The sequence below is a fragment of the Procambarus clarkii genome, chromosome 69 (assembly GCF_040958095.1).
Source record: "Procambarus clarkii isolate CNS0578487 chromosome 69, FALCON_Pclarkii_2.0, whole genome shotgun sequence".
Classification (NCBI taxonomy): Eukaryota; Metazoa; Arthropoda; class Malacostraca; order Decapoda; family Cambaridae; genus Procambarus; species Procambarus clarkii.
The window spans coordinates 3622579-3633193 of NC_091218.1; positions in this window are offsets into that span (position 1 = coordinate 3622579).

The window sequence follows — 10615 nt, forward strand, 5'->3', positions numbered from 1 at the left end:
TTGCTTTCCGACCGCCCCTCGCGGTCACCTGTCCCTCGATAGAATTCTTGGTGACTCGGATACTTTTGATATCGTTCGCCTTATGCGTTTTTGTTCTCGTATTGGCATCCTTGGTGATATTTAGCGCCCTCTGTTTATTTTGCGTCTTTGATGGTGCTACATAGCCTTCCCGGTTTGGTGCCTTCTTTTGATAATTACTTACTTAAGAGAGTGATGCAGAGGCTCGAGAGAGTGATGCAGAGGCTCAAAAGAGTGATACAGAAGATCAAGAGCGGGATACAGAGGCTTAAGAGAGTGATGCAGTGGCTGAAGAGAGTGATGCAGAGGCTAAAGAGAGTGATAGAGACGCTCAAGAGAGTGATGCAGACGCTCAAGAGTGATGCAGAGGCTCAAGAGAGTGATGCAGAGGCTCAAGAGAGTGATGCAGAGGCTCAAGAGAGTGATGCAGAGGCTCAAGAGAGTGATGCAGAGGCTCAAGAGAGTGATGCAGAGGCTCAAGAGAGTGATGCAGAGGCTCAAGAGAGTGATGCAGAGGCTCAAGAGATTGATGCAGAGGCTCAAGAGAGTGATGCAGAGGCTCAAGAGAGTGATGCAGAGGATCAAGAGATGGAAGCAGAGGCTTGAGAGAGTGATGCAGAGGCTTAAGAGAGTGAGGCAGAGGCTTTAGAGAGGGATGCAGAGGCTCAAGAGGGATGCAGAGGCTCAAGAGAATGATTCAGAGGCTTACGAGAGTGATGCAGAGGATCAAGAGAGTGGTGCAGAGGCTCGAGAGAGTTATGCAGAGGCCTAAAGAGAGGGATTCAGAGGCTCAAGAGAGGGATGAAGGGGCTGAAGAGAGGGAAGCAGAGGCTCAAGAGAGGGAAGCAGAGGCTCATGAGAGTGATTCAGAGGCTTACGAGAGTAATGCAGAGGCTCAAGAGAGTGATGCAGTGGCTTAAGAGGGTGATGCAGAGGCTCAAGAGTGATGCAGAGGCTCAAGAGAGTGATTCAGAGGCTTAAGAGGGTGATGCAGAGGCTCAAGAGAGTGATGCAGAGGCTCAAGAGAGGGATGCCGAGGCTCAAGAGAGTGATGCATAGGCTCAAGAGAGGGATGCAGAGGCTCCAGAGTAGGATGGAGAGGCTCAAGAGAGTGATGCAGAGGCTCAAGAGAGTAATGCAGAGCCTCAAGAGAAGGATGCAGAGGATCAAGAGATTGATTCAGAGGCTTGTGAGAGTGATGCAGAGGCTGAAGGGAGTGTTGCAGAGGCTCTAGAGGGATGCAGAGGCTTAAGAGGGTGATGCAGAGCGTCAAGAGTGATGCAGAGGCTCATGAGAGGGATGCAGGGACCCAAGCGAGTGATGCAGATGCTCAAGAGTGGGATGCAGAGGATGAAGAGAGTGATGCAGAGGCTCGAGAGAGTGATGCAGAGGCTCAAGAGAGGGATTCAGTGGATGAAGAGAGGGATGCAGACGCCTATGAGAGTGATGCAGAGGATTAAGCGAGGAATGCAGATCTCAAGAGAGTAATGCAGAGGCTCAAGAGTGATGCAGAGGCTTAGAAGAATGATGCAGAGGCTCAAGAGAGGGATGCAGAGGCTCAAGAGTGATGCAGAGGCTCAAGAGAGGGATGCAGAGGCTCAAGAGAATGATGCAGAGGCTCAAGAGTAGGATGGAGAGGCTCAAGAGTGATAAAGAGGTTTACGGGAGTGATGCAGAGGCTTAAGAGAGTGATGCAGAGGCTTACGAGAGTGATGCAGAGGCTTAAGAGAGTGATGCAGAGGCTCAAGATAGGGATGCAGAGGCTCAAGAGAGGTATGAATTGGCTCAAAAGAGGGATGCATAGGCTCAAGAGAGGGATGCTGAGGCTAAAGTGAGTGATGCAGAGGCACAAGAGAAAGACAGAGGCACTTGAGAGTGATGCAGAGGCTCAAGAGGGGGATGCAGAGGCCTAAGAGAGTGACGCAAAGGCTCAAGAGAGGGATGCAGAGGCTGAAGAGAGTGATGCAGAGGCTTAAGTGAGTGATGCAGAGGCTTAAGAGGGTGATGCAGAGGCTCAAGAGAGTGATACAGAGGCTCAAGAGAGGGATGCAGAGGCTCAAGAGTGATGCAGAGGATCAAGAGAGGGGAGCAGAGGCTTGAGAGAGTGATGCAGAGGCTGAAAAGAGTGATGCAGAGGCTCAAGATAGGGATGCAGAGGCTCAAGAGAGGTATGAATTGGCTCAAAAGAGGGATGCAGAGGCTGAAGAGAGTGATGCAGAGGCTTAAGTGAGTGATGCAGAGGCTTAAGAGGGTGATGCAGAGGCTCAAGAGTGATACAGAGGCTCAAGAGAGGGATGCAGAGGCTCAAGAGTGATGCAGAGGATCAAGAGAGGGGAGCAGAGGCTTGAGAGAGTGATGCAGAGGCTGAAAAGAGTGATGCAGAGGCTCTAGAGAGTGATGCAGAGGTTTAAGAGAGTGATTCAGAGGCTTACGAGAGTGATGCAGAGGATAAAGAGTGATGCAGAGTCTCGAGAGAGTTATGCAGAGGCCTAAAGAGAGGGATTCAGAGGCTTAAGAGAGTGATGCCAAGGCTAAAGAGAGTGTTGTAGAGGCTCAAGAGAAGGAAGAAGAGGCTTTCGAGAATGATGCAGAAGCTTAAAAGAGGGATGCAGAGGCTCAAGAGAGTGATGCAGACGCTTAAGAGGGTGATGCAGAAGCGCAAGAGAGTGATGCAGAAGCTCAAGAGAGGGATGCAGAGGCTCAAGAGAGTGATGCACAGGATCAAGAGAGGGAAGCAGAGGCTTGAGAGAGTGATGCAGAGGCTGAAAAGAGTGATGCAGAGGCTTAAGAGAGGGATGCAGAGTCTTAAGAAAGGGATGCAAAGGCTCAAGAGAGGGATGCAGAGGCTCAAGAGTGATTCAGAGGCTTACGAGAGTGATGCAGAGGCTCAAGAGAGGGATGAATAGGCTCAAGAGAGGGATGCAGAGGCTCAAGAGAGGGATGCAGAGGCTAAAGTGAGTGATACAGAGGCTTAAGAGAGTGATGCAGAGGCTTAAGAGAGGGATGCAGAGGCTCAAGAGAGTGATGCAGAGGCTCAAGAGAGTGATGCAGAGGCTTAGGAGAATGATGCAGAGGCTCAATAGAGGGATGCAGAGGCTGAAGAGTGATGCAGAGGCTTAAGAAAAAAAAAATATTTTGCCGTTTTTCCAAACGGCAAAATATTGCCTAATTGCCTAATAATGTATTTTGTTTAAATCACATTAAGGAAAATGGGATGATAAACGTCAAATTATTGCTATATTTGATGATTTTTAGTACGAAATAAAATGCAAGAAAACCTGCTTCAAATTCAAAATTTGTGAAATTGAGATTTGAAGGCCAAATCACATATCGTAAGAAAACATGAAGTGATATCAAAATATTGCCTAAAAACTAATATATTTACGTAAATTCACACTACATGAAAAACGTGAAAACAATCGCTGTTAGCAAATTTGAGGATGCTAACTTCAAATCATAAAGCGAGGTTTTGTATTATTTAGATCCAAGAAAAGACATATGACAATGTTGTTTCCAATACAAATGATAAAAATAAATGTGTTTTCATTAAAATTAACTAAAACGTGATGCAGAGGCTCAAGAGAGTGATGCAGAGGATCAAGAGAGGGATTCAGAGGCTGAAGAGATTGATTCAGAGGCTTATGAAAGTGATGCAGAGGCTGAAGGGAGTGTTGCAGAGGCTCAAGAGAGGGATGCAAAGGCTTAAGAGGGTGATGCAGAGCGTCAAGAGAGTGATGCAGAGGCTCAAGAGAGGGATGCAGGGGCCCAAGCGAGTGATGCAGATGCTCAAGAGTGGGATGCAGAGGATGAAGAGAGTGATGCAGAGGCTCAGGAGAGTGATGCAGAGGCTCAAGAGAGGGATTCAGTGGATCAAGAGAGGGATGCAGACGCCTATGAGAGTGATGCAGAGGATTAAGTGAGGGATGCAGAGGGTTAAGAGCGGGATGCAGAGGCTCAAGAGAGTGATGCAGAGTCTCAAGAGTAGGATGGAGAGGCTCAAGAGAGTGATACAGAGGCTTACGAGAGTGATGCAGAGGCTTACGAGAGTGATGCAGAGGCTTAAGAGTGATGCAGAGGCTCAAGATAGGGATGCAGAGGCTCAAGAGAGGTATGAATTGGCTCAAAAGAGGGATGCATAGGCTCAAGAGAGGGATGCAGAGGCTAAAGTGAGTGATGCAGAGGCACAAGAGAAAGATGCAGAGGCACTTGAGTGATGCAGAGGCTCAAGAGGGGGATGCAGAGGATTAAGAAAGTGATGCAAAGGCTCAAGAGAGGGATGTAGAGGCTGAAGAGTGATGCAGAGGCTTAAGTGAGTGATGCAGAGGCTTAATAGAGAGTGATGCAAAGGCTCAGGAGAGTGAGTCAGAGGCTTACGAGAGTGATGCAGAGGATCAAGAGTGGTGCAGAGGCTTGAGAGAGTTATGCAGAGGCCTAAAGAGAAGGATTCAGAGGCTTAAGAGAATGATGCAGAGGCTGAAGAGAGAGTTGCAGAGGCTCAAGAGAGGGATGAAGAGGCTGAAGAGTGATGCAGAGGCTCAAGAGAGGGATACAGTGGCTCAAGAGAGTGATTCAGAGGCTTACGAGAGTGATGCAGAGGCTTCAGAGAGTTAGGCAGAGGCTTAGGAGAGGAATGCAGAGGCTCAAGAGTGATGCAGAGGCTTTAGAGGGTTATGCAGAGGCTCAAGAGAGTGATGCAGAGTCTTAGGAGAATGATGCAGAGGCTCAATAGAGGGATGCAGAGGATGAAGAGAGTGATGCAGAGGCTTAAGAAAAAAAAAAATATTTTGCCGTTTGGAAAAACGGCAAAATATTGCCTAATTCTTTGATATTTTGTTTAAATCACATTAAGGAAAATGGTATGATAAACGTCAAATTATTGCTATATTTGATGATTTTTAGAACGAAATAAAATGCAAGAAAACCTGCTTCAAATTCAAAATTTGCGAAATTCTGAGATTTGAAGGCCAAATCACATATCATGAGAAAATATGAAGTGATATCAAAATATTGCATAAAAACGAATATATTTACGAAAATTCACACATGAAAAACGTGAAAACAATCGCTGTTACCAAATTTGAGGATTCTAACTTCAAATCATAAAGCGAGGTTTTGTATTATTTAGATCCAAGAAAAGACATATGACAATGTTGTTTCCAATACAAATGATAAAAATAAATGTATTTTCATTAAAATTAACTAAAACGTTCCTGATTTTCCGTTTATATTACCGATGGAAGATGTACACGTAAAACCGCTCTAATCTGGCTGAAACGTCAATATATGCAATAAAAACAGAAATTCTTCCCTTTTCAATATCTTACTAAGTATTTTAAAGACAAACAAATAGTTGATTGAAAATGAAATATTTAATGTTAATTTCTAATCAATTATGTGTTTGCATCATTTTTATCATATATATAATGAATTAATAACAATAAACTGAAAATTCACTGAAACGTGGAAAAACGGCAAAATATTGCTAAATTCGATGATTTTTAGTACGAAACAAAATGCAAGAAAACTTGCTTAAAATGCAATATTTTGCGAAATTCTGAGATTTGAAGGCCAAATCACATATCGTGAGAAAACATGAAGTACTATCGAAATATTGGTAAAACGAATATATTTAAGTAAAATGACACTACATGGAAAAACGTGAAAAAGTCACTATTTTTCCAAATTTGGGGATTTTAACTTCAAATCATAAAGCGAGATTTCGTATTATTTAGATCCAAGAAAAGACATGAAAATGTTGTTTCCAATACAAATGATAAAAATCAATATGTTTTCGTTAGAATTAACTAAAATGTTACTGATTTTCCCTTTATATTACCGATGGAAGATGTACACGTAAAACCGCTCTATTCCGGCTGAATTGTCGATATATGGAATAAAAACAGAACTTCTTCCCTTTTCAGTATTTTAACGAGAAACAAATAGTTAATTGACAATGAGGTATTTAAGGTTAATTTCTAATCAATTATGTGTTTGCATCATTTTTATCATATATTTAATGAATTAATAACAATAAACTGAAAATTCGCAGAAACGTGGAAAAACGGCAAAATATTGCCTAATTCGATGATATTTTGTTTAAATCGCGTAAAGGAAAAGGGGATGATAAACGTCAAAATATTGCTAAATTCGATGATTTTTAGTACGAAACAAAATGCAAGAAAACTTGCTTAAAATGCAATATTATGCAAAATTCTGAGATTTGAAGGCCAAATCACATATCGTGATACTATATGAAGTAGTATCGAAATATTGGTAAAAACGAATATATCTACGAAAAACGTGGAAAAAGTCACTATTTTACCAAATTTTACCCCCTCCCCGCTCAGCTCGTTGTCGCCGTGTGGGTGCTTAGTGGACGGCTGCCGGAGTGTGATGCTCCTTGGGACAGTCCTCTGTCCTTTTCTAGCCTTGTGCTCCTGCTGCCGTCCTCTCCAATTCTGCTGGGCATCTTTTCCTTTTCCTTCTGTTTCGTTTTTCTCCCCCCTCTTCTCCTATCTGCTTGCCGTTTCCTGCCGACCTTTTGCTCGTTCTGGTTCTTCCCTTGGACTTCTTCTATTTTGACGCCCGGGTGCTTGAGGAGGCATACTCTTGCACCCGTAGAACTGTAGTACCCGACGTCGAGAGCGAGGGGAACCTTTTATTGTGTGACGGTAACGCGTTGGTGTTCGGCTGTTCAAAAGCTAGGGGTATGGCCTCATGGTAATCTCTTTTCAAGAGATTGAGCCTGCTCTTCCCTCCAAAAGACGTTGATATAACCATCTATATAAAACAAGTATGGAAGAAAAATCCAACAACGACAACACCAGCAAGGTTTGCCAGAGCGCAAAACGTATGCAGCCAGGAACACCTGCTCCACCTCAAACCGCCAAACTACCTGTCTTGTCACCGGCTCCTCGCTGATTGGCTGTGGGTCAAGCTGCAACTGCACTCCACCCACCATACTACTTGATGTCTGGGGCCGCCACGACCTCAGTCTTCAGAATATTCAGTGCTTTCATAAGGTTAACACGTCTTCTTGGTAGACTAAGCTGTGGCTTATGTGTACTAAGAGAGGTGATAGCTTGAAGCCAATATTCCGGCACCTATTTCCATTGTTTGCCATACTCTTGTTATTTGTTCATTTGTCTTAACATAACTTTTCATTTTGTCATTCGAAAATTCTTATTAATTTGATTGATTTTATTATAGGAATTTGTGTGTCCATTTCATTAATGTTTTGCTTTCTTTAACGTAATTAAAATTTCATTGTTAAAATTTACTTGTGTTTTGTGTGTCTTCTCCTTACCTTACCACAGACGAAGTTCCAGAATTTCTATTTTTTTTCTATATGTGACGAGGCCATACCCCTAGCTTTTGAACAGCCGAACACCAACGCGTTACCGTGACATATTATATGGGGGCCTGTCCGGGAGAATAATCGAATGACAAAGTGAAAAGTTACGTTAAGACAAATGAACAAATAACAAGTGTGCAATATACAATCAAATGAGAGGTGCAGGAATATTGGCTTTAAGCTATCACCTCTCTTAGTACACGTAAGCCACAGCTTAGTCTACCAAGAAGACGTGTTAACCTTATGAAAGCACTGAATATTCTGAAGACTGAGGTCGTGGCGGCCCCAGACATCAAGTAGTATGGTGGGTGGAGTGCAGTTGCAGCTTGACCCACAGCCAATCAGCGAGGAGCCGGTGACAAGACAGGTAGTTTGGCGGTTTGAGGTGGAGCAGGTGTTCCTGGCTGCATACGTTTTGCGCTCTGGCAAACCTTGCTGGTGTTGTCGTTGTTGGATTTTTCTTCCATACTTGTTTTATATAGATGGTTATATCGATGTCTTTTGGAGGGAAGAGCAGGCTCAATCTCTTGAAGGAGATTATCGTCACAATTGTCAATCCCCCTTTCGTCACTGAACCCGATCTCGACGGACTGTCGGTTTCTTAAGGTGGCGTTTGTGGGGCGTATACTCAAGACGCACTCCTAGGAGGCCCCGGCAAGATCGGCGATGGCTTCTTGTTGGGTGTCCTGCCTCTAATTGTGGCTCCATGGTGGGTGTGGGGGCACATTCGTGAATGAATTCTTCTTTTCGTCATGATGATAACCCCTGTTTCGGCTGCTTCTGGTGTACCTTCTCAGGCTCGTGGGGTGGGCGACCAAGCCCCCGAGTCGGTCCGTATTGGAAGACCGGGCTCTGTAGCCTCCGCTGCATTAGGCCCCGACCTTGCTCCTCCTTTGGCCTCTCTGACTCCTTCCCCTGGCTCCCCTCCCTCCTCTGTGGTTGGGTCGAGCCCCAGGCCCCCAGTGGTGACTACCTCGTCCCCTGGCGCGGCTCCTTCTCTAGTTGTCACTACTGCGCCTTTTAACCCCTCTCTCTCTGGGGGTTCTCACCGCCGTCCTCATAACGGCCGCCCTCGCTCGATTCCTTCCAGTTCTGCTACCTATCAAGCCTTGTTTGGTCCCGCTTCGTGGGCCAAATATTTTGATCTTCTCCCTCTTGATTCTGCGCCTCCTGACGATTTCTCCCTCCATCGACATCTCGTTGATTCCGTGGATGCCTCCATTACTTTCAACCCCACTCGTCTCGGTACACGTGTCGTTGCTGCTCCTTCTCAGGATGCTGCTTCCCGCTTGGCTGCCTTATCCTGCCTTGGCGAGACCCCTGTTCGGGTCTCGAAGAACGCTCAGTTGAATGCCAGTGTTGGCACTATTTTGCTCCCGCCCCATGTTGCGACCGGTGTTCGGGACCTGCGCGACTGCCACGACGATATTCGACATATCCTTGCTGCCCAGGGCCATTCTATTCTCCAGGTGGACACGTTTACTCGCCCCCCTCGTGGTAGTCGCCGTCAACCCCTCCGGGTTGTGAAGATTACCTTTGATGGTAGGACCCTTCCACCCTCTGTCATTCTTGCTGGTGCCAGGTGCTCTGTCCAGGAGTACATTCCTTCTCCTCAGCTCTGCAACAAGTGCTGGAGGTTTGGGCATGGTGCCCTCCGCTGCTCCGGGACTGTCTCTCTCTGTCCTTTGTGTGGTGGCGAAGGTCACTCTAAGTCGGAGTGCACTTCTCCCCAGGCTCGTTGCCTCAACTGCGGTGAGGCCCATCCTACCTTCTCCCGTGCGTGTGTCCATTACAAGCTTGAGGCAGCCATCCTCAACTTGAAGCACCGGGAGCGTTTATCTTTTCCTGAGGCGAGACGCCAGGTTCGCCGGCTCCCGCCTTATGCTAATATCTCTTATGCTCGCGTGTTGCGCTCTTCCTCTCCTCGTCCTTCCCGCCTTCCTCAGACTCACAACCGTTTCCGGGCCATGGACCCTGATGCGCCCACTGCCCCCTCCTCTGTTCCTTTGGGTTCTCTCCCGAAGGATCCTCCTCCTGGTCCTCTGTCCGGGGTTCCCCTTCCTTCTACCCGGTCTGTCGTGTCTCCTGTGTCTTCTTCCTCGTCCCCCTCCGATCCTCCTTCCCATCCACTTCCTCCATCTATCGGCTCTCCCCACCGCCTGTCGGTGCGGGCGGATGTCCATCGCTCTCCTAGCGGCCGTTGTGTGCTCTCATTCGGCTTCTCCTGTTGAGACACTGGAATCCGTTGCCCGGTACGTAGTTGCTGGGACACAGGTCTCTTTAAGTCAGAAGCGTAAGCCTGGCTCCTCTCCTTCCTCTTCCCCGGCGGGTAAGAAGGCTTCGCTTTCTTCCTCAGCTCCTACGTCTGGTTCTGTTGCTCCTTCCCCTCCCGTTTCAGTGATTGCGCCCCCTGTTCCTGCTATGGAGATTTCTTTGGCCCCTGCTTCCCTTTCGGTTACTGCTCTTGCTGGGGTGCGCTCCCCTCTTTCTACTCCCCCTCTTCCTGCTGCTGTCCTTGACTGCTCCTCTCCATTGTCTCCTCCTCTTCCTCCGGACCCCGCCCGCCCATCTCTGATCTGTTCTCCCGTTTCCTTCCCTCCGTCTTTGCTCAGTTTACCCATGCTCCCTAACCCTGACTTTGCTGACCCTGATCCCGACCCTGATATTCTTTAACGTGCTCTGTTGCTCTTTCGCCTTGGTTTCTTCCTTGTTCTCTGGTTTTGTCCTTTCTCTTCTCGTCGTTGTCCATTCTTCAATGGAACGTTCGAGGTTATTACGCCTATTTCCTCGAACTCCAACTTCTGATTTCGCGGTTTTCGCCCCTTTGTGTCTGTCTCTAGGAGCCAATGCTTGGTGCTCGTCCTGGTCGTTTTCGTGGCTATTCCTTTCTCTCCCCCCCCCAGCCATTGCTGGGGCTTCTAATTCTTCTGCTCTCTTGATTCGTGCTGATGTTCCCTTTGTTCCTTTACTTTTTCCTTCGCCTCCCCATTGTTCTGCTGCTCGTATCTTTGTGGGGAAATGGTACACAGTTTGTTCCATTTATCTCCCCCCGAGTGTCCCGCTCTCTCTTCCTGATTTGAAACACCTCCTAGACTCCTTGCCGGAGCCTGTGCTCCTGCTGGGTGACTTCAATTGTCTTCATTCCCTTTAGGGTGACGTTCTGACGAATACCCGGGGTCGCCTCCTTGAGCCGTTTCTCCTCTCTTCTTCCCTGTCTCTTCTGAATTCTGGTGAGCCCACTCA